The 27855-nt window shown below is 33.8% G+C and overlaps 1 protein-coding gene across 5 annotated transcripts in view; it reads left to right on the top strand.

The window, feature by feature from the left end:
* Window positions 1-27855, top strand: part of LOC138704929 (peptidyl-prolyl cis-trans isomerase FKBP4-like) — a 233637-nt gene that overhangs the window by 91047 nt on the left and 114735 nt on the right. The window lies entirely within an intron of this gene.

Here is a 27855-nt window from a genome sequence, read left to right as displayed (position 1 = left end):
TAAGATAAATAAATCTCATTACATTATAATAGCAGGTGATTTAAATGCTAGAATAGAAAATATTGAGGCTGACATGGGCAGTAGTGGACAAAAGATACTCAATGAAAATGGACAGCAATAAATAGATTTTTCAGATGCAAATGAAGAGTCCACTGCAAGAATGAAGGATGTCACTTTCTTGTCGAAAATGAACCAAGACTGTCAATGCATAGCTTAAGACATATAGAATGTACATAGAGCGTTATATGGCATTAACACTGATAGTCATTGTCCAGTAATGATCGGAAAATCACAGTTAAGCTTTGAGCACTAAGCATTTCAAACTTTCAATTGCTTCTCCTGAAAAAATGTATTCCAAATGACATCCATCATTCTTGCAGTGGACTCTTCAAATGATTTCAAAATTACCAATTCACTTTTTCGCCATAAAGAAATACAGTACATAAATATACTTCGTCAGTTAGAGGAAGTAGATCTATAGTAGATTATGTGCTAACAAACAATAAAACATTACCCCATGTCACAGATATCATACCAGAATATCCAGAGGATATGAAATTAATTCTGACCATTTTCTATTAATATGCTTATTAAATAGCATAAAAAACCATGAAAACCAAAAGACACGAGCAGAAGTTTTCAATGTGAACTTATTAACAGATCCAAGTATTTGCACACTCAACCAATAGAGTCAATAACATTTTGCCATAGTCTCCCATGAGCTCGAATTCCAATAATGAGTGACAATCTCTTAAAACTGTATTACAAAAAGCAGCAACAGAAGCTTTTGGTAAGAGAAAGAAAAGACAAAATAAACGAAATTTAGTTATATGGAATGAGAACATAACATCTAAAAAAAAAAAAAAAAAAAAAAAAAGAGCATATCTCAGATATTTAAATCAAAGAACAGATGAAAATGTAATCAATTACAAAGACTATCTCCAATAGCCAAAAGGGAAGTAAGGAACATTCAAAGACAGTCGTGGGAAGCAAAGATAATTTAATCATAAACCAGTATCAGTGACACAATGGTTGAACTACTATCAACAAACTCTGAAACAATAAAAGCAATGATACAGGAAGCAACATTTTGAATGATATCAAAGTAAACCTAATCACTATAGAAGAATTAAAATCAGTCATTTCTAAGTAAATCCCAGAAAGCACTTGGATCTGATAGTATTAACATGGAATTATTTTAATATGCTCCTTCATGTTTTCTAAATGAATTTTTAGATTTCGGTAATATATGTTGAATATTCGGATGTATTCCAGAGGAATAGAATGAATCAGTTGTGCTCATTTACGAAAAAAGGAAATCACAAAGATTACAATATGTTATTTTGAATAAACTTTATTTACTGTAATCAGCTTTCTCCAAGTGGAGGCTGCCTACAAGACAAAGCTTACCATAAATTGTATTTTTTTAAATAAATGGTAAGTAAGCAATTATAATGAAAAAAGAGAAAACAATGAAGAAGAAAAAGAAAGAGAAATAAGTCAATTACAAATAATTGAAAACGATTAAACAAATCATCATTAATTGTAGAAGAAACATAAAATCTTCCTAGTATCTATTTGTCATCAGGTGATCACAGTCATCTATTCAGCATTAGTTGCAGGACCCAACTTAAGTGAGCAGATCTCCATAGGAAAGAGATCAGTCTATTTAAGCCTAGAAATAGTTTCTTAGAATTTTTATAGATCCCTTCACTGCAGACATAGATACTTCAATAACAAGACTTTGTCGTAGACCAAACGGCTTGCAAAAATGCGCGAATCTTTTTGTGATGGTTCCTCTAGCCCCAATCAGTAATCCAATAACTTCGATAGACGTTAGATGATATTTCTTCTTATAGTATGTATAATGGATTTATATATATGTACCTCAGCAGGTTGATTTTTATATGTTTCCATCCTTACAGTTGAATCAATTATGAATCCGCTTGTTGATCTTGTCGGGATAGCGATGATGTCAGTACGCCTTGTAGACCCATTTGTGGACAAACCATGGACCTCCTCTTCTACTTGGTAGTTTTTTCTTCTTAGGGTCGATGCTAGGAAGGATTGAATCTTGTGGTGACGGCTATTTCTCAGTAGTTCTCCATGAGGGCAGGTTCCCAGAATGGGAGCAAGTGTTTCTTTCTCACTCCAACAATATCGGCAGTGGATTCCATTCTGAGACCTACCTGGTAGAGCGTGTACTGGGCATACATTGGTAGTCATCTTAATAGCGTCCTTCCATTCTCTACTGGTCAATCCATCCGGTCTAGATAGCCATTTATTACCAGGCATGTATTCTTTGTATAGAATGACTCCCTTTCCTTTCTGAGGCAATGTATACCAGGAATCAAATTCTTTGTCTCATAGAAATTTTCTTAAAGATGGTACGTTTATCTGGCCAGAGGAGTCAACATTTGCCAATCTAAGTTTATCTAGTATTGCTTATATTTCATTGGTCAAATCACGAAACATATATGTTGTTTGCCTTTGCAAGCATTGATAAACCTTAGAAAAGCTTCCCAACTTGCTTTATAAAGACCAAGTCTTTTGTATTTCTTAAGTGAGTAAAGCATATTTCTGGAGTGTCGGAAGATTTAAAATTTCTTTTACTGTAGTTCTAATCAGAATGTCAGCATCAGAGAGAAACTTTGAAGGAATTCTCTACATTGGAGTCGTTTGAAAGGTGTAAATAAGTGAAGGACATATAAAGGTGGATATGATGAGAAACTTCTGGTATGGCTGTAAAAGGGATGATGTTGCTAAGGCTTCCAGCTTTTGAGTTTGTCTATTGTTGCTCTAGGAACGAAGACCATTGTAGAACTGTAATTGTCACCAAGATATTTAATGGTTGCATCTGGAGTTATGGATGGTATTGAATGGCTCGAAGTTAAGGTTAAAGCATTATATTCAAGAGATCCATTTTTAATGGACAAGACTTTGGATTTGCTTAGATTAATTTGTAATCCAATTTCTTCAAACTTGGAAATAACCTGGTCGGTGAGATGTTTAGCACAGTCTACATTTTTACTCACAGTGACAATGTCGTCAGCAAATGCCATTACATTTATATTTGGGAGGCCACGCATTAAAGAATATCCAAACTCTTCTAAATTCTCATTAGATGACAAGACTGTCAAGATATGATCTGTAGATAATTACACAATGAAATAGAGAGAGGCGAACCTTGTAAAACTTCTTTTTGATAATGACAGACTTCGTCTTCTTATAGTTGATGTCTATTTGTGTGGAATTTCCATTTTGCAAGACAAAGATGAGGTTAGATAATTTGGGAGGTATGTTTAGGGAAGACAATGTTTGCTCCAGATGACTATGGCCAATGCTATCGAAGGCCTTATATCAAGAAATACTAAGACAAGGTCTTTTTTCTGTCTTTTTGCTGAGGAGAGAATGGATTCCAGTATAAAAGTATTTATAAGACAGCCAGGAGAATTTGCGAATCCTCTCTGATGTTCTGAGAAATTAATAAAAGATCGCAACCATCTATCCAGTATTCGTTCTAGGACTCTTCTTAAAACTGAGCAGATCGTTGTTGATCTCCAATTATTTGGACCTGACTTATCACCACCTTTAAAAATTAGTACTGTTCTTGCACATTGGAGGCATATAAAATCAAAATATACGTATTGAAGAACAAAATGATTTTAGACAAAATAGATCCTGCATAGATATAGTTTTTACATTAGTACAAATCATTGAAAAACATCATTCAGCATACCAACATACATTGCATTTATTGAGTACCAAAAAATCTCTGATACAGTGAGTAGGATGCAACTATGGGAAGCTCTAGTTTCAATAGGAATATCCCAACACTTTATTTATGCAATTAAAGTACGTATGAAAACACCAAAATCGAAATGAATAATATGATAAGTGATGAAGTGGAATAATAAACCAATGTATAAAGCAGGGTTGTCCATTGTCACCACTTTATTCAACATTTATATAAATAATATTAAGACTCGGGAAACTGAACTAACTACACACTTTATGATTGATAACTTTCCTTTCAATTCATTACTGTATGCAGGTGACCATTTTATTCTAGCAAACTTTAAAGACAACTTACAAAGAGCAGTACATACATTATTTAACAACTAGAAGAATTCGAGATTTCAAAACAAACTAAAAACACAAAGAATTTTTTATTAATATTATACAAGGTATTAAAGAAAAACTATATTCCAACATTTATTACAAAAAGAGAAACCCTTTCAAATATTCCAAATACATTACAATTTACAACTACTTGAAGAATTTGAAAAATCAGAAACAAATATTAAGAAAATGAAAAGTTTAGCCTTAGAAACTATTGAAACAAGACACCCCCATAATAAATGGCTTTATATACGGTATACCTATACAGATGACTCCCTCAAGTGAAATGAAATAGAACCTATTTAGGAGTCAAAATAACTAATAATGAAAGTCACGAATATGATATAAATGGAAGAATTGACAAAAGAAGATAAGCCATTTCAAAATTAATTTATGCTATAACAAAAAGAAACATATAGATACAGTACAATGCAATTGTTGAAAGCTAAATATCATCTGTCTCAGAAATATGGCATTTGAAGTCTAGGACAATAGGAAAACTACACTACAGAGATGGACTTCTGGCGGAGATCTGCAAGAGTATCAAGGAAGTACACATTTAGAAATAATGTTAAAAGAAAAAAAAAATGAAAGTGCAAGGATCACTTGTTGACTATATCAAAATAAAACAATTAAGATGGTTTGATCATATGAAGAGGATGACAGAAGATATGTAAGGTAGATTGCTGAAGAAGGTGTGTGAAATGGATTCCAACGTAAGAAAGGAAGAGTGGATGACCGAAATTGACATGAACACAAGGAATAATTAGAGAAAGGGGATTGCAAGATGAGGCATGGGAGAATAGAGAAGAATGGAGAAAGGCTATGGAATCCTGAAAATGTGTACAGAAATATGTTTCAGGACATTGTACAACCTGATAATAAATAAATAAATAAATTTTACTTGATCCAAAACTAGAACCATTGAAATTCACTCCAAGGTAACATACTTTTTCATCCAATAGTAAAGAGTGAACTAAAAATCATCGTCATTATCAATGAAAAATGACGTATGATGAAGTCTCCCATTTATTGTCACAGATTTGGAATGGTTGAGCTGATCTGCCAAAAGTGCTGTTTAGCCACATTTGTAAGGATTTCTGCATGTATCTTATTATTTCCAGTTATAACTATGTCATCAGCAAATCTTAGAAAAGTAATATTAGACAAATTAGGAGAGAATAGTCATATTTTTAGTAATCAAATCTTCTGAAAATTTTTCAAGAATAAAGTCAGTAGTGATATTATAGGTACTGTGTGACACAGTTCAAGCCAGTTGACAAGTAGGACACATTAATAATTGTAAAACTGCAGCTCATCTCTGGAATTCTCTATCACAACATGTCAGAGACTGTAAGACATTACCTAGTTTCAAAAATAAACTAAAATTTCACTTTTCCAATTCAGATTCACTTCAATTATAAGCCCTTTTCTCTATGCCAGTTCTTTTAAATATATACTGTGTGTGTGTATATATATATATTTCTCCCTTTTTTTGTTCACCAACACCAAACTCTCTTGATCACCAGATGAATTTATTATTATAGTCTTTTTATTGTGGCTTTTATTTAGATTTCGTATTTTATTATTATTATTATTATTATTATTATTATTATTATTATTATTATTATTACTTCTACTACTACTTTCCATTTGTTGTATTCTGCCTTACATTTTCCCTGTTAACTATTTGTACTAACTGAGTTGCTTATATTTTGCTTGCAATCTTTAGATTTGTATTTTACTTTTTTTTTTATTATGACATTATTTTCATATTGTTTAGTATGTATTTTGTTATGCTATTATTTTTTGTAATATGTTAGTATTCTGTTCTTTAACTTTTTGTTAAATTTCACTGCTTCTTTAGGCCTACTTTGTGACCTGGTAGAGTATAAGAGAAGGCCCTATGGCCGAAACTCTGCTAGTATAAATAAATATTATTATTATTATTATTATTATTATTATTATTATTATTATTATTATTATTATGTTAAGCGTTGTCGAAAAACCAATGTAAATATGTCTCTCAGAATATTATTCTTTATGTAAAACACTGACTTCTTGAGAAATTATACTGTATCTGTATTCTGTATATAAAATAAAAAAATAATACAGTTAATATGTTCTGAACTTGTGAGATAATTTCTCAAGTCATATTTTAAAAAACCCGGGTGTGTTATAGGCCAGCATACAGTGGTCAAGTGGTAAGAAATCCTCCAATATAAATCAAATTATATAGATATATATGAGCTATTCCATCTCAAATCGACCGAAACATAGAGAAAATTGACCTTACAATTTTAAATACAATAAAGCTTTTTTTGTACGTAGAAAACTGTGATACAATGCTTTGTGCAAAGTTTGAGGCATCAGAACTTCATAGTGTTTAAATTAAAAAATATTTAAATTTATCATATTTTCATAAAATTTGCAACTTTAAACTGTTGTAGCTCCGAAACCCTTTCACCCAATGATCAAAATCATGGTTTATTTTGATGCTGAGAAATTAAAGTTTATATTGACATATAAACAGATTTTCTTACGTTTTATGGAAATGGAGAAATTTAGATTTTTCCTCATTAAGACGCCTTTGCCAAGGAAAAAATATTTTGAAAATATATAGTTAGATTCCGCATTGGAAGTACAAATAAACACATATTTTTTACTGATGGCATATTGATAAAGTATTGAAAACATCAAATAAAGAAAATAAATAGTACGCGCGTGAACTAACCAGCTTACTGTGAGGCGGAGCTAGCCGAGGTAAGCAAGGCCAGGAGACATAAACACGTGATGTGTCGTCTAGCAGTCATGGCTGTGCTAGCTTTATCACAGGTTTTCATAAACACAGGAATAAAATGACACCCAATGCTCACTTATCTTCAGCTCTTGGCCAGTGCGTGCGGTACTGCGCCACTGCGCCATTCAAATCTAGGCGTGTGAAAATAATCTATTCAATACCCTCGAAACTTATTGCCGTACCACTAAGCAAACAATGCTGAATCCCTCTTAATAATGTAAGATTTTTTCTCAATATTTTTTTACATTTTTACAAATTGGCAAAAAGTCTAAAAGTAAGTGAAATCAGATTATCTGTCTCTCTATATACAATAAAAATAAGGATTACTTCTTAACCCGTCTTAGCCCAAACTCATTACAGATGTACAAATTGTTTATAAATTATTAAATAATGTTTATTATAGCCTATATAAATATTGTTTATTCAGAATTCATGGAAAATCATATTTACAAACGAATTGTAGGGGTGTCACCTGTAGGTGACATTGGACAATAAATCTTATTGTCACATTTAATGACTGCAATATCGTATTTTATTCAGTGGAGAATATTTAAGTTAGCATATATGTAATAATACTACTGGATGGGACTGAATCGCTGGCTGGATATCTGTATGGAGCTTTCCCATAAAGACCACAACATACTTGGCACGATATTTCGCCGGAATTCACAATATCTCAAGTCTTTTTGTATTGCATCTCTCCTTGATACTAACCACGCATTATGACAGACTGCATCGAGATCAAATGCATGCAAAATTGGGTACCACCATTTCGTTCCATGAAAGCTCACTTTCAAAGAATGAACTTTTTCGTCAAATCTATCTACTCCTTCCATGTATTTGATGTACTATTCAATAACTGAAGGGCAATCCACTTGAATTTTGCTTCGTTTCCCTGCAATAGCACTGACTCGATCTGCTTTCAAATTGGAGTTACATTGTGTCAGTTTGAAGCAAGAGTGACAATATTATTATCATGCCATCGAACAACAGCATCATCCTGTGTCACAGCGAAAGATATTGCACCACGATTGCGCTTTTTCATGTGCTTAGCAAGGTAGCCAAGACGTGTAGCTGCTGACCATAGTTTATATCCAAAACGCATGACTATGAATATGCTGATTGTCACTATGTCTCCCATAATAAGGAACCATTGTTTCATGAATAGATTTGTGACTCCACCATATCTTTTCAAACTGTTGGCCAAAATTGCCATTTAGAATCTCGAAGTATCTTCGGACTTTACCAAATTCATCATTAGGAGGAAGACTGAAATTGTCCGAAAGATGTAAATATTTACGGATTTCTGTAAACCTATTTCTCCTCATGGTATTGGATACAAGTTCATTGTGTACATCTGATTTTGTTTCGCAAAACATTGTTATGCTTTGGGGAGACATGTAGTCCGTCAGTAAGAGAATGGCAATGTAAACTTTTTATATCATTTTTGTCCAATTCAATAGAATGATTCCTTTGGAGGGCATAAAATTTTGACATTTTACACATGACAGCGAGTATTTCTTCACTGAACAGGAGCTCGAAACATTAGACAGGAGTAAGTTTTGAATCATTATAATCTGTAAATGTTTCATCTACGTCGCCTCTTCCAGATTTACAAGTAAAAGTAAAGATTTCTTCTTTGTCAGACCACTCTTTATTACGAAAAGAAATATTAGAAGTAGATTAATTTTTTTTCTCTGCTGAAGCCTAATATTAGAAATAGATTGTCTTTCATCGCGAGAAATGTTAGAATAACACTGTGTTCTTTCGTAGACCATAATTATTTCTTCCATGTATATTCATATCTGATTTCGGTAGTTTATTTTTGTCTGTTGAAACTTCAGTGTTTATTTCCTCAATATAAGAATTGGACATTGTTATCTCGTCAATTGTTGATAGTCTCGGGTTACTTCCTTCATCATTATCTATTAGTACGTCATTGGCAGAAGTAACGTTGACTTCAAATGTAGGTCTGAGTATTCTTCCTGGAAGATGGTTGATGTCACTGGTTGTTTCGTCACCACTTTCCTCACCGATAACTGGTCCATCAGCCAGTGGAAATATGGTAATATCAATAACAGACGAAGCTCCAACTGTATCTTCGGCCATCATCTCCAGTATTTCATACACAGTCAGACTATAGAAGAAAAATAAGTAACATAACTATACTAATATAATGAGATCGGACGTTTAATGTATCTGACCAATGTCACCTGGAGGTGACATGTCACTTTGTAGTCCCTATATACACTATATGCAACTTTTTTACTTGTTTTTGAAAATTGCATATACAATATCAATAGTTTAGTAATGTATATATGGAAACAAAAATAAAACTACTTAACTCTTAGTACTATTTTCACAAGCCATTATGTGAAGTGCGCACAAAGTTGAGATTCTTCTGCATCCACGCTGATGTTTTCTTCTCTACTGCTGCAGATTTACGAGCTAGTCGCCAAAAATGGTTGAAATTCAGTTATCAGATGTCTAATAAGGCATTGTCGACGGCAATTTATGTTTAAATATATTTATTGGTAATTTTGGACAGCTTGTTAGGGAGCGTCACCTGTAGGTGACATTGGGACATCAAGAGTTAACATAACCTACCAAATGTCAGCTTCAAAATGAGCTCTCGTTCAATGTTCTGCAGTAAATGGTTCCAGAGTTCTGAGCGCTGAAAGAGGCTTGTTTTTATAAAATACGCTAAATTTTTCGCTCAATAATACAAAAACCGTTTGACTTTCGATAGTATATTTTTGAAAATGCACTCCCCTCAGCATCTTATATAAATAGGGAAAACATTAGAGTATAAAAAAATTCGAGGTTTTTTACTGTTCGATTTCATATGGAATAGCCCATATAGAGTCTTTGGTAAACCAATAAAGAGATAAATTTCGGCTCACGATGACACCCCATTGGGTTTAGACTGAGAACAAAGGAATTCCTGTTTATCGTCAGCTATCTTTGAAGTTCAAGTGAAAGCATACATAGACATGAAATTACGTAAAATATTTGTTAGCAAAGCTTCAGATCAATATACAGATCTTATAATTATTTTATTATGCCTGTGTTCAATGTCACATTTGTGTGGGGAGTAAAGGAGATGGCAAAATAGTTGTAACGCTTTTCCATGTGCTGATATCATGTCTAATTTAAGCCACTTGAAATTTAGTGGTCACTGATTGGCAGAGATAAAATGTAAGATCTGTAGAGTGTCGGCCTGGGTAGCATAATCGGCAGGGGCAGCTCTACAATAAGAACTGCAGAGCTGCAGAACCGCTATTTACATGGACCTGTAAAATTAAAAATGTAAAACGTATTTTTATGTAATCTAGTTCATTGTTTCATTTATATTTCCAATTCATTCTCCTTCGATTCGAGATTTTACTGTCTGTAGGAGCCTTGAACTGCTCGAGAATTTTATCTGTAGTGTACTTTTCGGATCTGTGATCTGCAGTTCCTGGAGCTCAACGTAGGGTATTCGGCAGCAGAAAACTGGTTTTCCTCACCGTCCCATAAGACTGCATTAGAGCTGCAACCGAAGCAGTTCTCTCCGAATATACAAAAGAACCGTCAACACCCTCATCTCTTTATGACCTGCGTTAGGAGAACACATAGGCTTCTGGACTTACTGTATATCATTACAGTTCCAGTGTGTTATAGTGCTGTGGGTGGTGTGATGTGATTAATCAGTGTGTCTAAGGGAATATTTTATATTAAAAATGAATGAAATGAAAACCTAATCGGCCAACCTATTTCGAAATTAAAAGAGTAATTGCACGTAAACTTAAGAAATTAGGACGTCCTACACCAAATTTAAATATTCAAATTTCTGGAAAAAGTCGAAGAAAAACATGTAGCCTGCTAGTCATTTTAATATTGAAATGTGTAATGGAAACGATTGGTTTTTTTTGCTGCACTCATGTAAACGCTTTTTCCCCCACCTGCCTTCTGTTTGGAGGAGAAAATACATGGACAAAGACCTGAGTGAAGGATTTAGTTAATCTGACTTAAAAAAAATAGAAAAGCATGAAAATTCGAAAACTCATTTCAAGTCAAATAGATTTGTCACTGCTAGAGGTATTAAAATATTCTAACACAGCTTGATTCTGCATATTGGATTAACATTCAGAAATAAGATGAAAATGTTTCTAAAAATAGATATTGTCTATCTAAAATAATTAACTGTGTGAAATTCTGTGACGCATTTGAATTAGCAATGCAAGGACTTGATGAATCAGAAGATTCAACAAACCGCTATATATATTTCGGGGTTTGACTGATTTTATTCCACATTTAGATTAAACTTTCAGAGATCATTTATAGGGCTCGTCACAATTCAAAGCAACTACAAAAACAATTCAAAATTAATTGCTGGATAGCAATAAAATTATCGAAGGAACTTAAAGAAGCTCGTTATGTTGCAATAATGACCAACGAAACAACGGACACTGCCATAAAATCACGATTAAATTAAAACAGTTTTAGTCCTCCATTGCCTATTTCCGTTATATCAAAGATGAAGTACTAGTAGAAAGATTATGGAAATTTCTCTTCATTGCCTCCAAAACATGATGCTGAAAGTTTGGTGCAAACTATCTTAATGGAATATAGGCCTAATAGAAATTCAGCAATTATTAAACCACAAAGTAATTGTGCTGGTTAATGGCGGGGCTAATGTAATAAGTGGGAAACATGGAGAATTTGTATGTGTGTGTCCTACATCTCATTTCTTGCGCTGTTATGCCAAATAATTAAATTTAATAATACGACAAACTAGTCAAGTTACGATACTTTATTGCAAATCTGTAGGAATCCTAGCTCTCTATCTTATAATTCCGTCTGCCGGTACAGGTGTAGGCTAGAAAAGTTGGTGTAACGAAATTTGGTAGGAGTTAAAAGGGTTTGAACGATAGAAAGTTCCTGATGGTTATTCATTCAGGTATCGATATGTGGGGCATATCTCCACTACATGACTAGTTGTGCCAGGTGGGATAGGTGTTGCGCATAGGGTGGGTAAGGCGCGCAAATGGAGTACAATTTCAGGTGCACAGTCAACTTTGAGAAGGTGCTGTAATTACACGCGTTATCCAATTTAGATGCAATAAACAGCATGGATTTGCTAAATACAGTGTTTTTCATGCAGATCTGCCAACCTTTGTAACTGCGGGGCACTACTGGTAATTGGTATAGCGCTGGCACTCTGTGCTCGAGGTTGCGGATTCGATCCCAGCCTAGGTCGATGGCATTTAAGTGTGTAGTCAGTAGATTTACTAGCATATAAAGGAAATCCTGCAGAACAAAATTCTGGCACACCAGCTATGATATAACCCCAGCAGTTGCGAGCATCATTCAATAAACCATAATTTAAAAAAGATCTGTAGAACATTGAATCACGCTAAGTGGGCGTATGGGGACCGAGAGGTGTGTTTTTGTTTTGTTCAATTTCAAAACAATATTATCTCATCTAAAGTTTATGTGACTGTAGCCTGTACATATTTTTGTTTGATTTTACTTTGTTTATAGTTTGATTTTTTCTATTATTTTATTTGTATTTTTGGTGGTGTGGAAGAGTAGGTCTAATGGCCTTAAATACATCAGAATAAATAAATAAGGAAAAATATATATAGACCTACCATATATAAATTAAAAAAAAACAGTTGAATGTGAGGCACACAATGAAATGTTTACTTTTCAGTGCCCGATCTACAGCTGTTTTTTAAATTGAGTTAACTCTGGAAGACATTTGGCTAAGAAGTTCTTTAATTCATGTAATTGACGCTATGTAAAGATTCATCTTTATGGACGAGGAAAGCTTAGTGAAGACAATTCGTTTTGGTTGTCTATAGTTGAGTTTCCCAGATTTCTGAAAAGTCTAACAACCAGTTTAATTAAAAATGGAAACAAAAAGGACAACTTGGGCAATGCTGGGTACTTTCACCTAGTTAGATATAAAAGTGAATGTGGGTATGTATGTATGTATGTATGTGTGTGTGTGTATGTGTGTATGTATGTATGTATGTATGTATCGATGGTAGGCAATGAAAACCTCGTAACTCCATTTCGATAAATTTTACAGGAGAAACAAATAACTGTTAAAAAAACATCTAAAGTGATACAGAGATAGTTGCTACAGTTCTTACTACATAGTACAAGCCTAGTTATTAATAGATTAGAGAAATCAATGTACTTTCAAATCTCTCTTTGAATTTGGAGTTCCGAGTTTTTCACTGTGATATTTTGGATTGAAACTGGATATACGAGGTACTTACAGTAATACAAGAAAGTGAACGTGGTTATTTTAAGTTTGTATAAAAGGATACAATAATACAAGACTTTCATTATTTTAAGGTACTTCAAGATTATCATTCCATAGTAATGAAAATTAATTTCAGTATTAAAAAGAACACTCTTAATTTGTGTAATAAATAGGGTGGTACAATCTTTTATGTTTGGAACACACTTTTTTCCCCCTTTCTTATTACCTTGAACAAGAAACACTGAAATATACTTTGGTTTGCCATGAGATAAATAATACAGTAACATTGGAACAACTTCTTACATAGGTAGTGAAGGTAAAATAACAAAAAAAATAGTAACGCATTATTTTAGTACAGAGTGAGACAAAAGCAAAAATCTCACAGTAATAATAGAAAATGTTATTACAGGAGTTCAATGTATAAGCAGTTAAATATTTTAAATCATGTTGTACAAATTAGAGCTATACAAGACCCCTTGTAGCAAGATATCAGCTTGCCATTTAACTTTAATTGCTTTTGTTCAAACCGACAAATTATCATAAAAAGAATGATGATCCTTTGGAATGACTTCTTTAAGCTGCTGCAAATGTGCATACTTTTCTGCTTTGATCTTCAGTGGAGAACTGTACAGAGCAGGAACATCAAATGAGTTGTAAATATTAGACATTCTTCGTGGAAGTGTCTGCCATGTGTCACTGAATTTCAATTTGTACTGAATTCCGCCTGAGAGATCATACTTCAAACATCGGATATCAGTCACTGTAGGATCCCCAGTGACCCAAGTCGAATAGACGAATATAATGCCAGTTTGTCGAAAGCCTTGAAAAATCTATGGTCCAAGTATTTCACGACATAGGGTTTGGACTTTAGCCTTACAGTAGCACAAACCTCAACATATCCAGGAGAAGTGTATATCTGTTTGTTTCTCAATCGATTTTCTATTATGGCATGTATGGAGTTATACTTCATTTGAGTGTGACCTTTCTCTAAAAACTTCTGAGTTATAGTTATGCCCTTCTGTTTTGTCAAATGAGCCAGTGCATTATTCATGATTGAGTTGCGATTCTGGTAGGTGCATCCATCACTATAGAAAATAATTTCTGAATCATCTTTGTTATTTGTTTCAATAAAATGTACAACTATGCTGGCAAACCTCCTTCACACTCATTCCACAAGAAGCAGTAGCCATCATTTCTTTCAAGGTCATAGATAGTAAAGTTGTCGATCTTCAATTTACTTTTGTAATATAATGCAGACCCCTGTAATCTGGGAGATAGCAAAAGGACTTGAAGGTCCATGGTAAACACCCTAGCCGGCCCTGATTTGTCAAGGCTTTTGGCTTCTCTTGCCTCATTTTTTCGGTCCACGTGCAAAGAATATTCACTCTCTATCTCTGTCTCTCATAAGTAGCCTCATGAACACTGTTATGCGCGGTGAAAAACATGCAATTCCACATTAATTTAAACAGTAGCATTTATAAGCATTAACAGTTGCATTATAATAAATTATTATTATCATCATTACTTATGTACCTTTAGTTAGGAATCAGTGTTGAATTCACCACACAAGATCACAATCACATAGAAAACACTAAAATATCACAGAATGTTACTTCTCAGTCTACACACAATGGCGGTAATTGGAGATGCAAGGTTTTCAGCACAAACAAAAGACCGCGGGAGATACGAGGTTTCCATTTTTTCCCCTAGATCGCGACACTGTGCAACTCGAAGTTCGTGTTCTCAACAGGTTACGCATCAGATTTTTCTGCGCTGGTTAATGGAATAAAGTGGTTTTCACAGTCTGATAGAGTTACGTGGTTTTCATTGCTACCATCAGTATGTATGTTCTCAATACAAATCTATATGCTTTAACTGATATTTGCCAAAGTTTACACATTTAGCCTTCATAACCAAGAGAAAGTCTTAGACTACATTAAAATAGGACAAATGGACGTTAGATTATTTAAAAAAAAAAAATAAAAATGAATACCAGCAAACATGCGTGTGTAATATTAAAATAGTATCCTCTACAGTCAATTGTTTATTTTTGTTATATTCAACTTTGGCTTTCAGCTTTCATAGGTTCATAGAAAAAAAGAACACAGAATTAAATAACATTGTTGATACATTATGCAAGTCAAAGACTAGAACATTGATTTAATAAGTAGCTATTGCACAGTCCAAGACCATATTATATTTCTCGATACAACTGTAGATAGTGAGCAGGCTCTGTTTTGGTCCACAGGATTTTTTAAATGTTTGAAACCAGAAGGACTGTCATCACATAATTTAACACTATATATTGAATAACTAATAATGAACCTACTATTGCAAAATGTTGACCCACCAAAATTATGCAAAAATTATGGTGTGAAAAAGTCATGCAAAACGTAATAGAAGCGACAATATTAATTGGTAAAACGAAAGCAGAAGTTGTTTTATGTCACTTATTACCGGTACTGTGATACTTACTAGCATAGATTTTAAGCAACTGTAGTTTATAATGTAACTAGCATTCGTATTAACAATATTAAAATAAAGCTCAAGGACAATTGCTCAAAGTTTCAGGCATTAACTTTGAAACTCCATGTTTTCCACATTGTCAACTATGTAACTTGCTCTCAAGTAGGCACATCTAAAAGCACACACATATTCACAAAGCACACACACACACACACACACACACACACGTGAACGCACACATCCACAAACACAAATCATTGTGATGAACACAATACCGTATTTAGGAGTCAAAATATCTAGTAATGGAAATTACGAAGATGATATAAATGGAAGAATTGACAAAGGGAGATATGCCATTTCAAAATTAAATTATGTTATAAAGATGTCACAACAAAAAGAAATGTATAGGTACAGTACAATGCACTTGTTGAAAGCAAAATATCATATGTCTCAGAAACATGGAATTTGAAGTTTAGGACAGTAGGAAAACTACACTACAGAGATGGATTTCTGGCGGAGATCTGCAAGAGTATCAAGGAAGCACAAATTTAGAAATAATGTTATAAGAGAAAAAATGAAATTGCAAAGATTGCTTGTAGACTGTCAAAACAAAACAATTCAGATGGCTTGATCATATGAAGAGGATGACAGAAGATATGTAAGGTAGATTGCTGAAGAAGGTGTATGGAATGGATTTCAACGTGAAAAAGGAAGAGTGAATGACCGAAATTGACATGAACACAAGGAATAATTAGAGAAAGAGGATTGCAAGATGGGATATGGGAGAATAGAGAAGAATGGAGAAAGGCTATGGAATCTTGAAAATGTGTACAGAAATATGTTTTAGGACCTTGTACAACCTGATAATAAATAAATAAATAAATTTTACTTGATCCAAGAGTAGAGCCATTGAAATCCACCCCAAGGTAACGTACTTTTTCATCCAACAGTAAAGGCTGGACTAAAAATTCATTATCAATGAAAAATTACGTATGATGAAGTTTCTCATTTATTTGCCACTGATTTGGAATAATTGAGCTGATCTGTCAAAAGTGCTGTTTAGCCACATTTGTAAGAATTTCTGCATGTGTTTTATTATTTCCAATTATAACTATTTCATCAGCAAATCTTAGAAAAGTAATATTAGGCAAATTAGGAGAGAATATTCATACTTTTAGTAATCAAATCTTCTGAAAATTCTTCAAGAATAAAGTCAATAGTGATATTATAGGTACTGTGTGACACAGAAGTCAGTTAACAAGTAGGAAACATTAACAACTGTAAAACAGAAGTAATTATTGTACAAAGTAACATAATGACGTGTTCCCTCCAAGATCTCCGTAATCTGAGCGACTTTTTCATTTGTACTGTTAGTTTGGTAGTACATATTCCCCTTTTGTGCCAGTAGAATTCTCCATCTTTTGCCTTCTTATCAGTTTTCCTGAATTAGTTTATGTATAATACGTAAAATGAATACAGTACATATACTGAAGTAGGCCATGGCATGGTAAACAACAATGCTACACTTAGTGATGTCAGTAGAGAATCTGTTTGTAGAATATTGAAATCTCACGTTTTCATCCCTACAGTTTACGTTCAGCATTTTCACACAATGCAAGAAGAGGATCCACTCAAGTGGCGAAAATAATGCAATTCGATCACACAGCATTTACATACTGATCGATCTTTCCTTCGGCATGTTCTGTTCAGTGATGAATGCTTATTCTTTCCGAATAGGCATGCTCATGCACAAAATGCACAATACTGGTCCAAAGAAAACCCAAGATGGATGCATATTTCTTTGACAAATGTAAGCCAACACAAATATGGGAAATTGCTGGACAGCACTACAGTGCAGTTCCTGTATGATTTGCCATTGAACAAACAGATAAGAATGTATTTTCAACAAGATAGATCACGGCACATTATGCTGTAATAGTTCACCAGAAACTAAATGAGATCTTCGTTTTGCACTGGGTTGAACGAGGTGGACTCAGTCATGGCCTCCACTGTCACTAGACCTCGCACCCCATAATTTATTTCTGTGGAGCTTTGTGAAACAGCACATTTTTCAAACAGAGCCTATATCTATATAGGACTTGAAATAAAGGACCACGCATGTTATCCAGCACATCCTGCCTGCAATACTTTTAAGCATGACAGAAGAATATCAGGATCTAGTGAGGCACTGTCTTCAAGTAAATGGAGCACATTTTGAACATTTGCGGTAGTGAACATACTGTATACAATTGTATTTCCAATTAGAGTAATATTTCCCATTTGTCAACTGACTTCTGTGTCACACACGCTTTAACATCTGTGATCATATCATGTGTTTTAGGATGTGTGGGTATATCATTAGGCCATTATTTTAATATTATACATGATTGTTTGGTCGTATTTATTTTTAATTTTTACTTTTTTAAATGATTTAAGATCTATTTGTCTAACTTTAATGTAGCCTATGTTTTTCTCCTGGTTATGAATGCTTTATGTGCAAATATCGTTCAGAGCATATATATATATATATATATATATATATAGATATATATATATATATATATATATATATATATATATATATATCACCCATATTCACATTTATATATCTAATATATACCCAAATTCACTTTTGTGTATCTAATGAATAAAAGTGAATGTGAGTATGTATGTATGTACCTATGTATGTATTTTTTATGTATTTATTAAAAACGGCATGTTCCATTACACTGAGTAATACTATATGCACTAAGCTCTCTTATAATATTACAATTATTTACAATCATCTATAATTCAAAGTTTACAATCTAATTTGAAGATGAGGTGATTTTGTTTTTACCATTCACTTATTTCTCTTAAAATATATGCTACATTTATATTGATTTTCTACAATTTGAAATTTACAATCTGTTTTGGATTATTTTGTTTCCACAATTTTCTCTTTTTTTCTCTATAAAAATGTTCTAAGGTCACAATTAATTACAGCTATGTACTGTTTATAGTTTACAATCTACTGTTAGACTGTGATGTTACTGCAGATTCTAAAATTATTGTGTTTTTTTTTTAGATACTCTAGTTTTGCAATATTTACATTTTCTACAATTTATATTTTACATTCTTATTTACAATTCTATTTTTGTTTTGTTTTTTTTCTACAACTGGTTAATTTTCTCAGAAGGTATATTATTTACAAATTGGGTAAGTTTCTTAGTATATTTTTTTATGACGTGGTCTTTTTTATGTGGCCAGTTTTCAGTTCTTAATACAGCTGTGATTAAAGCATCTCTTTCCTGATCTAACAATTTGCAATCGAACAATAAGTGGTCTTATGTTTGGTGGCTAAAATTTGACATGCGCATGTTGGATTGTTTATAATTTTAAATCTATGTAGTGTTTGCTCTGGTTTTGCCCTGTCCTGTTAACATTGCTGTTAGGTTAGGGGTTACACTGAATTTCAGTTTGAGTTTGTCTGCAATATTTGGAAAGAACGATTTTGTGATTGCACCTTTCTCAGTTACATTCCAGTCACTTTGGCATTTGGTTTCACTGAGTTCACTTAGTACAGCACTTCTGGGTATCCTCTTGTAGCACTCATTGAGGTCCTTACTTGTCGCCACCTTCTTTGCAAGTTGGTCTGCCAGCTCGTTATCCTGGTTTCTTACATGTGCCTTACGCAGTAGAATTGTATCCTCCAGTCTTGTTCCTTATTTCTTCTATGAGGTAAGTGTGATTTTTCCTATTTTTAAGTGCTTCGAGTGTTATCTGGCTATCCGATAGTTTCTTTAAGATATGTAAATATTTTTGGATTTTTTTAATTTTATTTTTCTACTGGATTAACTGTTTGTTATTCTTTTCGTTTATGGCAAATAATATGTGAAATTATACCAAATCCTGGTAAAATTAAAATATATACTTCTGGATGACCAAAGAATCAAAATAAGTGTTTATATAGAATTGCAATTGTTCTTCCTTCTATTTCCAATGATTCGATATATTCTAAGGCTTTCAGGATTGCAAGCTGTTCTGCCTGGTTGTTTGAACATCTTTCATTCAGTCTGTGTTTGAGCATGTGTTTTATTTAATTATCCGCGTATATGGCTATACCTGATCCTACTCCTTGTTCGCTTTTGCTGCCGTCAGTATATACATGTGTTTTGTGTGTTTCTTCCTGGCTTTCTGGGTTGAATCTTATTGAGTTCACTGCATGAGGCCAGTATTTCGTTTCCATATTATTGTCCAGTATTTGTTGTGCATTTCTGTCCTGTCTTAAGTATTTGTACAGCTTCACAATCTCATCTATCTTTATAATAATAGGTGTTAATCCAGTGATTATGCAAAGTGCTTCGGTTGATACTGTGTGGTATGCTTTCGCAATTTTAATGTTGATAAGTCTTTGAACTCTGGTAATTTTAGCTTTATAACATTCTCTTTCCATTGCTTTAATCCATACTGGTGCCCCGTATGTTAGGAGAGGTAAAATTCCGCCTTTATAGATTGTTTTTACTTCGTGCTTCAGGCCCCAGTTCAGTTTCGCTGATTTGGAAAGTGCAAATATTAGTTTTGTGCATTTTTCTGTGATATGATTTATGTGTTCCCTGAAAGTTAATTTATTGTCGAATATGATTCCAAGGTATTTCAAGGCGTTTGCTTGGGCTAGTGGTTTATTATTTAGGCAATCGTTTACTTCTTTTTGTTCTTTCCTTTTCCTTCGAGTCATGAGCATTACTTTCGACTTCTGTTCATTAAAATTAATTTTATTTGCTTTGGCCCATGTCATAATCTTGTTCATTTCTATGTTTGTATAGTTTTCTGCTTCTCTTATTGTGTCTCCTCTTGTTAATAATACCAAGTCATCCACGAATGCTATTGCTTTGGTGTGGCTTGTGTATTTAAGGTTCAGAATGGAGTTATATTGTATATTCCAGTATCCGGGGCTGCAACATGATTCTTGTGGACATCCTTTTGTGACTTCTGGATGGTTACATTGTTTATGGACATAGTAGCAGATCTTTGACTGAAGTAATTCTGTGAGATTCTATATAAATTTTGGGGACATTTAAAATCTTTAAGTTCCTTTAAAATTCCTGGCCACCAGGCTGTGTCGAAAGCTCCTTTGACTTTGAGGCTGACCATAACTACGACATTCCTTTTCTCTAGTTCTGGCTCAATGAATCTTTTTACTTCCATTGCCGCATCTGTTGTACTTTTCTGTGCTGTGAAACTGTACTGGTGGTCATTTAGGAGTTCCTTTGTGTGCATATGGTGCATGATTCGATTGATTAGTAGCTTTTCTAGAACTTTTCCTCCTATGTTTATAAGACTGATTGGGCGATATTTGGAAGGTTCCAAGCTATTTTCTTTGCATGGTTTCACTATATATGTATGCATGTATGTATGTATGTATGTATGTATGTAAGTGTGTGTGTATATGTATGTATGTATGTATGTATGTGTGTGTGTACTAGCTGAAAGCACCCGATGTTGCCTGGTTTGTCCTTTTTGCGTATTTTTTTTAATTAAACTGGTTGTAAGACTTTTCGGAAATCTCAGAAACTCAACTATAGACAACCAAAACGAATTGTCTTTACTAAGCTTTCCTTGTTCATAAAAATGAATCTTTACATAGCATCACTTACACTGAGAACCAGTCACGTATTTTGAAGAGAATTTCCTCTGTTGAAGATTGGAATGTATTGGAGTTATTGGCTGTAATTACTATACTTATGTCATCTGCAAATAATATGGGATGACCTATATCTTTCAATAGCAAGATCATTTATGAACACTAGAAAAAGTAGGGGACCTAATATTAACGAAGTATTTATTTACTTTATAATTATAATAGTTTGACATATTGTGAATTCAGTGTTGTGTTGATTTCTGCAATTATGGCTCTTGCAACAGAGAAGATGATGTTTAACATCTATCATTATTTTTGGTCTTACGGAGTGGGCATCAGAATGGGCCGAGCTTGCGCCATGTTAAAGAGCAGTACCAGGAGTGATTTAATAATGCGGCATCAAATAACACAGTGTTAGCTGTCATTGAAAAGTTTCATCATATGGGCTCAGTCTTATGTCACTTTGCATGTTAAATTGACTTATCTTGATTTTCAGAGTATGTTTGTAATTTCAGTACTCCGTATGGCTGGAAATAATGCTCGGCAATAAACACCTCCACTGTGTGAGAACCATAACTCTAGCACTAACTCGAACACTGAATATACCATACAATATGTCAAACTATCATGTAAAGTAAATAAATACTTGGTTGCTAGGGAAACATAGACAGCAGATGAATGATAATTTCAGTGTTGTTGGTTTTGCCATATATTGTATATCTATTACGTAGGAGTTCTACTTTTCTGCTGTCAGGACTAACAATTTGAGCATCCATGTTCCAAAAAAAAAAAAAAAAAGCCTAGCAACAGAATAAATTGTTAGTTCGTTTATTTTTTATGATTCTGGTTTCAGGGAAAATTGTTCAGGGCTTTGTAGCCATCGAGATTTTGTATACAGGGAAAATTCTATGGGTATTTTGATCCTGGGGATTGTCCATTTGGGGATGTATATGTTAATTTACTAACTGCCAGTACGTAAAGGATTAACATATATCGTTGTAAAAATTGTTGTTCTTTACTCAACTGTCCGAAGACAGGTCTAAACCTCACAAGTGATACCAACAAGGCACCACTTATGAGGCAACTAGGCCAGGAGATAATGGGATAGGGTGGCCAGTTCTTTTCCCCCCTCCATTGCATACATCACTGATTAGCTACATATTACACTAATCAGATTTATGATGCATATAAACAACTGTTCTTCCTCTGACACATATCGTCAAGTGAGATGTACAATCTTATAAAAAAGTTTTGTCGTACAAATACTTTTATAAGTTCCAGGAAGGAGGCAGTGCGCATGATCAGAGAAAGAGTGATCTGATTCACAAGAGAACAACTAGCTGAGATAATAAAATTAGTTTTGTTTCGTTGTATGTCGTCCCTAGTAATTAAAACAAGTGCTAGGGAAAATAATTCAGCATAAATAAGTAATGCGGTAAAGACTGTTAACAAATAAAGAAGTAAGTTAATTTAACAAATATAGAAAAAAAAGGAATGCATGACAGCGGATTCGAACATGCAACCGACTGAATCAGGAACAAGTGCTCTCTCCACTAGACTAAAGCTGTCTGTAACAGAAATGTTCTGTATGAACCAATGCAATACTCCAGGATATGACTATATCACGTAATTTGACATTAACTTGATTTACTTCAAATTAATTAGACATGGTTCGCATTAGTTGTGGAAATAAACTATCTTGTTATGCCCCGTAATTTATAAATAAAGTAATGAGGTGTGAAAATCTTTATTCCGTAACTATATGTAACTTAAATCTTTATCAATATTTTATTGTGTTTAATAGTCACACTGTTGACTAAGAATGTAGACTACACCAGGCCAATCTCTAGGAACATGGCCGACAAGAGGCAGCAAGTTATTGCGCTTGTGGCAAATGGCTTTTCTGCGTTGGAGACAAGTCGATTGTGCAGGGTACACGTGAGGACAGTACAGAGGTGGGTGCATAGATATTAGATATATTGTGGGGAGTTTGGAAGGCTTCATTCTATAGTGCATCCGCATATTTCAACAGAAGAAGATGACGAGACCCTTTGCAGGGCTCATGAAAACCCGTTCCACTCTGCAAATCAGTTAAGGGCTGTGGTCAACATCCCTGGTTCTTCTCGAAGGGTTATAAACCGTTTGATTGTGTATTTCTTTCGCGAAAAGCTGCGGCCAAAGAGACCTTGAGGAATGTGCTGTCGACCAATTAGCTTTTGCAACCAGTTGGATGGGTTTCAATTGGGGAAGAGTAATTTTTTCCTACGAAACAACCATCCCATCTGATGGTGAATCATGCACCAATGTTTATCATGAGCCCGGCACCAGATATGATCGACGTTATATCCAACGACGGCAGAGATCGGGAAGATTTAGCTTGTCATGCTAGGGCTGGATGTCTCGCGATGGCACTGGCGTGCTAAAGTGTATCAATGGCCGATTTGGGGCACCGAATTATCTGCATATTTTGGAAAATGTGCTTCTTCCTTCAGCCCGAGTTAGTTATTCTGAAGAAAATTTATTTTTCCAAGAGGATAACTACTCCGTGCATACTGCCATAAATGTTCATGGGAAGGCCCGTGATCGAACTCATACCTTGGCCTCCCAAGACACCTGATTTGAACACGTATGGGCTGAGTTGAAAAAAAAGAGAATCGACAAATATCGAGACCACTCACCTCAAAATCCAGATCAGTTATGGAATCAAGTTCTGGCTACCTAGGAAGATCTCACTGAGGACCAGAACTATTTCTGTGACTGGTGGACTTAATGCCCCAAAGATGTCAGGCGGTGATAGACAGTATTAGGTCCACATGTGTATTTTATTTTTATTTTGCTTTAATTTGTTTGTTTATCTTTGTTTTATTTCGGGAAAAAAAATTGATCACCCAAGAGTTTTATTATTCTCCTAGTTTGAGCCAGAATTGGGAAATAATTCGTTTCACTATAAAAAAATTCAAAATGAAGAGATGTAACATGTATAAAAATTAGTTACGTTAATAAAAAATTGACCTGTTTGGGAATGGAACGCAGGCCCGCAAGCCAGCATGCTACTGAGTGCACTCCACCACAGAGGACGTTAGGAATGCAGATTAAATAGGAAACAATGAAATCTTTCATTTAGAGAACAGCCATAACTCAATTTACAAAAACAGCCAAGTGAGAGCAGTTATGTCGATTTTCTGCCTAATTAATGTCCTTACTAATGCATCTGGAAAAACGTCACAATTCAGTTGTGTCTTCTGTGTTGACCCGCAGCATTAATCAGTTCATCATCAAAACAGTCATAATTCAAAGAGTGACAGGTCAGCTGAAACAGTTTAATCAATTTATCATCACAATTCAAAAAGTACGGGTCAGTTGAAACAGTTATGTACAGAAAAACGACACTTTTAATGTTGTGCCATTATAGTCGATCAAGTAAAATTAATGTTTTAGTATTTCCTCATGCGGACTAGCTCCCCGTGAGAGTCTTACTGAGCTACCCCTCGCAAGAGGAGGCCTTAGCCCTTCAGGGACAAATCGACTGTTCATTCATTCATTCATTCATTCATTTTCTTATTACTGCGAATGGTTTATTTTAAGTTACGTCAGTTTTCTTTAAACTTTTAGTGTAAATACTAATACTCAGCGTGTCTGTTTTTCTTTTGTGTCGTTATTGCCGTAAAGGTGAATTGTTCTAATGAGTTTCATTGAGTACATACCTTTTTTAGTTGTGACAGTTTTCTTAATAATTTCTAAACACATTTTAGATTTAAGTCTTCGCTTCCGTTTATCTTTCTATTTTAGATGACTTAAGAACTCAACAATGTAACCGAAAATATCAATGCATTCCAGATTAATTATGAAACTTGTAAAAGGTTCATTAGAAAATCCCAAACAGATTGTCAGTGAGGAGCAGTTGAGATCAAATGTTGTAAGTTTATTTTAGACTGTTATTTATAAGCATATTAATACTTCAGTAAGATTCATTCCTATTCAACCATAATAGGCTTGTGTATATTTTCTAATAATCCTCATTAATTATGTGTTTGCTGTGGTCATGTTTCCGATGAAGCTTGAGAAAAAACAGATGTCATTGTGCAGTCCAAACATCAGCTGATATAGACAAGCTTGAATTGAAACTTCAATAGAGGGTGCCCACCACGAATACTGATATTATTGCAGTGCAAACTAAGAGAAGATAATCTTATCTGGAAATAAGTAATGGTAGTGTAGAAATAGAGGTTTATATTTCCACACTATTACAAATATTCATGGGTAATCATCAGCTGATTATCGAGTTGTAACACTATCGATAGAAAATAATTTCAGTAAATATATTTGAATTCTTGTTACAGTGAACATAAAGTAACTAGATCCCTCTAGTCAGGCCCAATTTTCATTCTGTGTATGTGACATTAATACGTATGTCAAAGAAAAAAGGTAAACCGTATGACGACATGGAAATTAACAATGGAATGTTTTACGACTTGAAAGATTTTGTCACTAAAACAGAGATGGATATATTAAAAAAAACTCTGATAATGAGAATGTCAAGCTAAGCTAGGTAGCTATGCTGCATTTTGAAAAGAAATTATCAACAAGACTTTCTACAAGGTCTCATATTCAAAAGAAGAGTTTCATTATATTGTACTGGGGAACCCATCTTCTGCTATGAAATTGTTATGTTGAAGCGTTTGTACTCTGCTAGACTGAAGAATACAGTAAAAAGGCGGGTTTGGTAAAATTAGTTAAAAACATAATTCCTAAAGGTTAAAGCTATTTTTACAATAATTTGCAGTATGAATTAAAAGTGGCAGTGTGCACCATTAAAGACATGTCTGTGTATCAGTTGTTCAAATAATAGATAAATAAGTAAATAAAGTATCATTTGCAAGCAGTAACTACGTCTTTTGTACAACCTCTCACAACTCATCTAAAATATTTGAAGATATTACACGATTAAATTCTCCTTTTTTAAATTTAATTTTATTTATTTATTAATTTTTTTTTTCAAGAAAAGTGTCACAAATCAAAGTAGAATAAGAACTACCCCTCTGAAGGCTTGACTAATAGCACACAATAAAAACAAACCATGTTATATTGATCTTTAATGTTCAAAGTATTTTTCAAAATCAATAATTAATAATTGAAGTCCACACCTGTGGAGTAACGGCTGGCTAGCGCGTCTGGCTAGCATGTCTGGCCGCGAAACCAGGTGGCCCAGGTTCGATTTCCGGTTGGGGCTAGTTACCTAGTGAGGTTTTTTCCGGGGTTTTCCCTCAACCCAATATGAGCAAATGCTGGGTAGCTTTCGGTGCTGGACCCCGTACTCATTTCACCGGCATTATCACCTTCATCTCATTCAGACGCTAAATAACCTAAGATGTTGATAAAGCATCGTAAAATAATCTACTAAAAATAATAATAATTGAAAGTAAAACTTATAATAGATTTTTAAACAGAAAAAAATAAGAAATCATCTTTTTAATGAAGATTTTTTAGTTCTGCCAGTTCTTCAGAGTACCATGGAATTCTTTGTCTTTCCATCAGCCTGGATTGATAGATAATACTCAGATAATAATAATCACTAATATGCTTTTGACACACCCATAGCATTACATTTAACAAGTCGTTCAGAATTGTCTTCAGTGTCTCTTTTAAACACCATTTCAGATTTTAAATGTTCTTTTAAAACCCTATCAATTGCAGCAGTATAGTTTATTTCACTATTGAGGTATTGAATACTTCCGGATTATCTGAATCTTCAGTTTCTTCATGCCATTTTAAAGAAAGTTAAAATTCACCACAATATTTAATGGCTTTGATAATGCGTGATAGAATGTGTCTATTCTTATTAATGAATTTACTGTGTTTACGAATAGAAATTCTAGTTGTTGCTTAATATTAGTTTTCTCCAACAACGAGAAACTCATTTCATGATTTTTAAAAGAGATGTCTTTTTTTCTCAGACATAGTTTCAGATGTCTAATGCCAGTCTTTGTCCATTTATCAGCACTGCAAATAGAAACATAAGGGCGAGAAAAACTAACAATGGAACAACCATAAATCCAATCATACTTTCCATATAATGACACATTAAAATGTCTCGTATAGCTTCTGTTTTCGTCACTAAACATTTTCCTAATACTTAAATCAGGTATTGACGGGCCTAATTCTTGAGCTACAATTCTGTATTCGTAAGTTAAAGTTTTAGATTGTAGTTTAATTCTTTTTTCACACTAATCAGAAGGTTAAATTCAAATTAAACACACGTTAATAATGTATATTAAAAGGAAACTATTTCTGTACAGTATTACCAACACAGTCGAGTACTAGGGCATAACTAAATAATTATGCTTTTACATTCCAAAGTTCCAATTTATGGGGGTTTAGGGTTGCCAACTTTTTTTGAAGAAAATACGGGAGACTAAGGAATCGACAAAATTCCATATAGAAAATAGACAAATTATTCAATTCAATTAGTGGTACTAAAACAACTTTATTCTACACTTCGGCAGCTAGGCTTAAATTAGGAATATTTTGAGACAGATTTTGTCTCTCATAATAGTTGAAGATTTTGTCTCTCATAATAGTTGAATTAGA

The sequence above is a fragment of the Periplaneta americana genome, chromosome 8 (assembly GCF_040183065.1).
Source record: "Periplaneta americana isolate PAMFEO1 chromosome 8, P.americana_PAMFEO1_priV1, whole genome shotgun sequence".
NCBI lineage: Eukaryota > Metazoa > Arthropoda > Insecta > Blattodea > Blattidae > Periplaneta > Periplaneta americana.
This window is presented reverse-complemented; position numbering and strand designations above follow the sequence as displayed.